The sequence below is a fragment of the Salvia splendens genome, chromosome 19 (assembly GCF_004379255.2).
Source record: "Salvia splendens isolate huo1 chromosome 19, SspV2, whole genome shotgun sequence".
Taxonomy (NCBI): Eukaryota; Viridiplantae; Streptophyta; class Magnoliopsida; order Lamiales; family Lamiaceae; genus Salvia; species Salvia splendens.
Genome location: NC_056050.1, coordinates 7,063,506 through 7,070,585, shown reverse-complemented (window position 1 = coordinate 7,070,585; position 7,080 = coordinate 7,063,506). Strand labels below are relative to the sequence as shown.

General features: G+C 40.6%; 1 pseudogene; it reads left to right on the top strand.

Moving 5' to 3' along the window:
- Positions 1 to 6,052: 6,052 nt before the first annotated feature.
- On the top strand, positions 6,053 to 6,932 carry LOC121778944 (annotated as a pseudogene).
- Positions 6,933 to 7,080: the final 148 nt, after the last annotated feature.

Below are 7,080 nucleotides of genomic sequence, written 5' to 3'. Positions count from 1 at the left end.
GATATGACAATTAAGAAAATTGAAACTTTATGATTTAATATTTTTAATTCAATGACGGAGTACCTTATTTGTTCTCTCTAGCTGTGGATTAATACAAATTTGAAAGTATAATTTGGAGGAAATAAGAGGTTTGTTTGACTAAAAAAGAATAATTGACGTACAAAGAGAGACGACGGTTATTCCGGTTAATGTATTTCCTTAATCACAACGCAAAGCAACGCCGCTCTTTCTTTTATTCTTCACAATTTGGTTTAAGAAGAAAACAAAACCCCTTCTCTTCTTTAATTGCAAACCCTAAACTATACATATAATCCATCGCCATCTTCATCACAATCACTTCCCCTTTTCCTTGAACATCATTGCTTCTTCAAGTTGATTTGTTGGCAATGTTAGGAGAGGAAGAGGCATTGAATTTGAATCCATACGGAGATGGAATTGCATGGGTTAGGGCTTCGAGGGAGTTTTGGGCGTGTTTATACCCTCTGCGAAACCCCTCTTCCAAATTGAGCTCTCTGCTGCCGGTGTTACGACTTTTCCCCGCAACATACCTATCTTAGCTCGTAACACCAAATCCGCCGTACTTCAGCGATAGAACACGATCACAACACAATGAATGAACAATGAACGATTTGAAATAACGAACAACGATCGAATGTTTATACAATTTGAAGGAATGAACGAAGAGGAACTCTAGATCCACGATCTAAGTTCACAATCACACAATTCAACAATATCAACTACCACACACAAAAAGAATGACCTCTACTACTTATACTATGCATCTTAGCTCGCCTCCTCTTCCACGTCAGCAATTATCCACGTAGTGCCCCCTTTTACACGTGATTGCCTCGTCATTATTGCCATGTCACTGCCAGCTCGGCTTTTATTTAATATGCTAGCTCCCACGGTTGCATGCATGCGTTTAACACACTTCCATAATCATGCATGCAACAATACCCCCTCTCAAGGTTCCTTGTCCTCAAGGAACCATGGAAATCTTGCCTTGATCACGTCGGCAAACTCCCATGAAGCATCGGCCGGCGACCTTCCCACCCAATGAATGAGCCATTTTGTTGCTTCCTGATTCTGCCGTTTCACCATTTTTCTGTCTAGTATATCTTGAGGAATGGCATCATTTATGTGGGATATATCTGGTAAGTCAATGATAGAACCAGTTGGTGGAGAAGCCGGTTTCAACAAGGACACATGAAACACATTATGAATTGTAGCTGAAGAGTGTAGGTTCAGCTTATAAGCAACTGCACCAATCTTGTCCACAATCTGGTAGGGTCCAAAGTATTTAGGTTCAAACTTGTGATGTTTTCCCCTTATAGACTTCTGTCTATACTCCCGCAGCTTCAGCCAAACCCACTCTCCTATCTCAAAATCCTTATCACTTCTATGCTGATCCGCCTGCTTTTTCATCCTATCAGCCGCCTTCTGTACATTCCTCTTGAGTATAGAAATCATCTCTTCCCTATCCCTTAGAACAAGGTCAAATGTCTCCACATTAGAGTCACCAGGCAGATAAGGGACATGTAAAGGAGGTTCAAAACCATACAAGGCTTCAAAAGGAGTCATTTGAATGCTTGAGTGATAGGTGGTGTTGTACCAGTATTCAGCCAATCCTAGCCAATGAGACCAAGTGTGTGGCTTTTCTCCCATAGCACATCTCAAGTAGCATTGTAAACTTTTGTTCACTATTTCAGTTTGGCCATCAGTTTCTGGATGGTAAGCGGTGGAATACAACAATTCAACTCCCAACAAGATCATAAACTTCTTCCAGAAATTTCCCACAAGATAGCCCCTCTATCACTCACAATCTTCACTGGCATCCCATGCAGCTTAAAGACTGAGTCCAGAAACACCTCAGCTACTTTTTTAGCTGTAAAAAGGGTGTGATAGCGCCATGAAATATGCATACTTATTCAGCCTGTCCACCACCACGAATATAGTATCATAGCCTTGTGAACTAGGCAAGGATTCAATAAAATCCATTGACAAATCTGTAAAAATTGCAGCAGGAATTGGGAGCGGCTGTAATAATCCAGCTGGAGAAGTGTTACTCGGTTTATACCTTTGACATGTAACACATACTCTTACAAACTCCCTAACCTCTTTCCTTAATTTCGGCCAATACAGCAGGGCAGTTATTCTCTTGTAAGTTCCCAATACTCCAGCCAAGGCAGAGCCATGGAAGATGAATAATATCTAAGCCTTTAATAACAGATCATTTCCCACTACTAGTCTTCCTTTCCTCCTCAACTCCCCTCTACTCCAGCTGAACTTTGGATGAGAATCTACATTCAGCTGTTTTTCTTCTATTAACTTTTGTATCAGGGGGTCTTGCTTCCATGATTCTTTTATTTTTGCAATTAACTCCAGAGGAATTACAAAGGAAGTCAATGCATAAGTCATCACCTCAGGTACTCTGGATAAGTTTTCAATGCCCTTTTTGTATCTGATTTCATAATCAAAGTGCATGAGCTTAGTCATCCATGCTTGTTGAGTAGGAGTAGTCAATTTCTGTTCCATCAAATACTTTAAACTCTGATGATCAGTCAGGATGATAAACTTCTTACTCTGTAAGTAGTGATACCATTTCTTTACTGCCATCAAAATAGCCAGCAATTCCTTCTCATACACTGATAGAGTTTGATATCTAGGAGATAGATATTTACTGATAAAGGCTAAGGGATGCTTATCCTGCATCAACACAGCTCCAATACCCACTCCAGAGGTATCAGTTTCCACAACAAACTCCTTGGAAAAATCTGGTAAGGCTAATACAGGAGCTGTAATCATAGCCTTTTTAAGCTTCTCAAAAGCTTCATGTGCCTCTACTGTCCATCAGAATGCATTTCCCTTAATCACTTCTATCAAGGGTCTTGATATCACCCCATAATTGTGCACAAATCTCCTATAATATCCAGTTAAGCCTAATAAACTCCTCACATGTTTTACAGTTTTAGGCTGAGGCCAATTCTTAACTGCCTCTATTTTTCCTTCATCAGTTGAAACTCCTTCATCAGATATAACATGGCCGAGATATTCCACATTTTTACACCCAAAAGTGCACTTGGTTCTTTTAGCTAGCAAGTTGTGCTCCTTCATCAGTTCCATAACTATCTTCAAATGTTGTACATGAGCTTCTTGACTACTGCTATATATAAGAATATCATCAAAAAATACCAATATGAACTTCCTCAAGTAATCTCTGAAAACTGTATTCATCAAATTCTGGAATGTAGCTGGAGCATTTGTCAAGCCGAATGGCATTACTAGAAATTCGTAATGCCCAGAATGAGTTTTGAAGGCAGTCTTGTGGATATCCTCTGGTTTCATTCTCACTTGCCAGTAGCAAGACCTCAAGTCTATTTTAGAAAACCAAGTTGCCTTACCAAGCTCATCCAGCAGTTCTTCTATCACAAGTATAGGATATTTATCCTTGACAGTTATAGCATTCAAGGCTCTATAATCCACACACATTCTCCAGGTATATTCTTTCTTTTTGACTAACACAATAGAACTTGCAAAAGAGCTCTCACTATGCCTTATAACTCCAGCCTTTAGCATATCCTCAGTCATGGTTTCAATTACATCTTTTTGATGTGCAGCATACTTGTAAGGTCTCATATTCACTGCATCTGCACCCTCTTTCAATATGATTTTATGATCTTGCTCTCTCTGTGGAGGCAATGTTCTTGGCTCCTCAAACACTGCATCATATTCTTTGAGAATCAAGTTAAGGTTTGGCCAAATCTCTTCAATACCAAGCTCATAACAACAATCTGCATCGATTTCAACTGAGGGTATCCACTGACTTAATTTTCTCTCATCCAAATCTTTATCTTCTGGATTCAATATATGTAAACAATTTAGTTGTTCAGCCTTTGGTGACCACCTCTCCCCTTGCAACTTCACCTCTTCACCATTGAGATTAAAAACCATACTGAGATTCTTGAAATTCCATTTAATTTCACCCAAAGTAGACAACCATTCCCCACCTAATATGAGATCATAAGTCTCCAAAGTAATGAGGTAAACTTCTCCTTGAAATCTAGATCCTTGCATCTCCCATTCCAATCTGTTACATTTTTTAGTACACTGCAGAATCTGTCCATTTGCTACTTCCACAGCCTTAGAGTTAATAGGAAGCAGCTCACAATTAATTTTTTTTGCCACTTTAGCTCTTAAAAAGTTATGAGTGCTGCCAGTGTCTATTAGGATCCTTAAAATCTTTTTCTGACATTTTCCCTTAATTCTCATTACTTGAGGTCCATCTTTTCCCCAAACTGCATGTAAGGAAAGCTGCAAATCAGACTTCTCATCTTCTTCCTCTTCTTCATTCTCCTCCTGCACCTCACTACTTCCTACTTCTCCTATCTCAAGCAATTGCACAACATACGATTTCCTCTTACTGCACTGATGGTTTGGAGTAAATTTCTTAGTACACCAGAAACATTCTTTCTTTGCTCTCTTTTCATCCATTTCTTTAGGAGTCAAGTTTGTGCTGGCTCTAACTCCACCAAACCTATTACTATCCTTGTTTCCCCCATTCCAGTTACTCAAGGTTCCAGCCTTACTAGCAATTGCACAACATACGATTTCCTCTCACTGCACTGATGTTTGGAGTAAATTTCTTAGTACACTAGAAACATTCTTTCTTTGCACTCTTTTCATCCATTTCTTTAGGAGTCAAGTTTGTGCTGGCTCTAACTCCACCAAACCTATTACTCTCCTTGTTTCCCCCATTCCAGTTACTCAAGGTTCCAGCCTTACTAGTAGCAGTCACAGTCATAGGTTTGCTACTTGAGTAATAGCTACTATTAGCTTGTACACTGCTTTGAGTTACTTTTGTTTTAACTCCTAAGGCCATAACAGTAAGTTCATGTAGTTTGGCTAAGGAATAAGCCTCAGTTAGTGCCTTAAGTCGAAACATACGCACAGGCATTTGCAACTCATCAATTAATCCAGACAAAAAGAAGCTTAAAGCTTGATCCTCTCTAATTCCGGCTCTAGGATATAATTCATCAAAAGTATCCATGTAGTCTTGTAGTGTACCTTTTTGTTTGAGGTTCCTGAGATCAGCCAACGAATCCTCATATGCATGAGCACCGAAACGCGCCGCTAGAGATGAACTATAACACGACCAGTCAGCGTATGCCATATCTCCATGTAAGCTCTCAAAACCTCGATGCCACTGCAATGCTCTTCCTTCCAGATGAATTGCAGCCACTCTGACCTTCTCCTCCTCCGGTACCTTAGCTACTTGGAAGAAATATTCCGCTCTCATCATCCAACCTTCGAATCCGTCGCCATCAAACTTAGGAAATTCATACCACGTCGATCTTCCCCAATCGGTTCCACCTTCACCCCAATTTCCCCTGCTACTACCTTCGCCATCATTCCTCATCGATTGATATTTTTGATTTTGCAAATTGATCGCCGCAATAGACTGCGTCAACTTCATAATTTTGATTCCCTGCTCCTGTATAACTTGTTCTCGCAGCTCACTCAACCTCTGCTCCATCATCTCCATCCCTTTCTTCTCCATTTCTGCACCTCGAGTCAGAGTTCTAACGTCTGGAGATCGATTGCTCTGAATACCAATTGTTACAACTTTTCCCCACAACTTACCTATCTTAGATCGTAACACCAAATCCACCGAAGTTCAACGATATAACGCGATCACAACACAATGAATGAACAATGAACTATTTGAATTAACAAACAACGATCGAATGTTTATACAATTTGAAGGAATGAACGAAGAGGAACTCTAGATCCACGATCTAAGTTCACAATCACACAATTCAACAATATCAACAACCACACACGAAAAGAATGACCTCTACTACTTATACTATGCATCTTAGCTCGCCTCCTCTTCCACGTCAGCAATTATCCACGTAGTGCCCCCTTTTACACGTGATTGCCTTGTCATTATTGCCACATCACTGCCAGCTCGGCTTTTATTTAATATGCTAGCTCCCAAGGTTGCATGCATGCGTTTAACACACTTCCATAATCATGCATGCAACAGCCGGTGATGGCCGTCAAATCTGCGGAGGTTTCCTCCTCTGCTTCGCTTCAGAAGGAGAGGGAAGTTTACTCCAATCTGCGGAGGAATGCTTGCATAATTCAGTGCTATGGCGATGAGATTACAATCGGAAGCAGCGGCACCATGGCCCTCAATTTGATACTCGAGCATGGCTCCGGAGGAACCTTAGCCCACAGGATTAAAGAATCCGGCGGGAATGGATTGGGTGAATTGGAATCAAGCTTGGATTTGTGCATTACTACTTGAAGCCTGATAACATTCTTCTGATTCCAATCAGGGGCAAGGGTTTAGGAATTAGGGCCAAAATTGGGGATTTAGGGCTGGCGAGGAGGGTTAGCATTAGCAAGAAAAGGAAATTGGGGGTTTGTTGTTGGGAAGGGACTCTGATGTACTTGTCTCCCGAGGCGGTCACGGATCACGTGCAGGAGGCTCCGTCTGATGTTTGGGCCGTTGGTTGTATTGTGCACGAGATGCTGACCGGGAAATCACCATTGAAGGGGAAGGAAGAGGAGCTTGAGATTCTGAGAAAGATAGGAGAAGGGCGTGAGGTGATTGAAATTGCAATGGAGTGTCAAAGGATGCTAGGGAATTTCTCAAGGGCTGCTTTGTTAGGAATTCTAACTTCAGATTTACTTGTGACATGCTGCTGATTCATCCCTTCCTTCAAGGTTTGGATGATGTTGATGATCATGATTCCGTAGTTGATGAATCGGTCCCTTTTGATCAGATTGAATCTTTTGCTCTGGTTTATGATGATGATGATGATGAGTATACTAGTGACTCATCAACAGAGGAATGGAGCCATAGATCTGAGACAGAGAGTGGTGATGCACAATTTCTATCTCAACAAAATGCACCTCTAGCTTGAAGGGTTTTGAGTTAATTAGATTTGTAGTAGATGATCATAGAGTTTATTTTCCTTAACTGTATATGTTCAATTTATAGTCCACATAATTTTATTGATATGTATTTACTGTAGCAAGGAGAGAACCAAAATAATTTTGTTGCCTAATGTA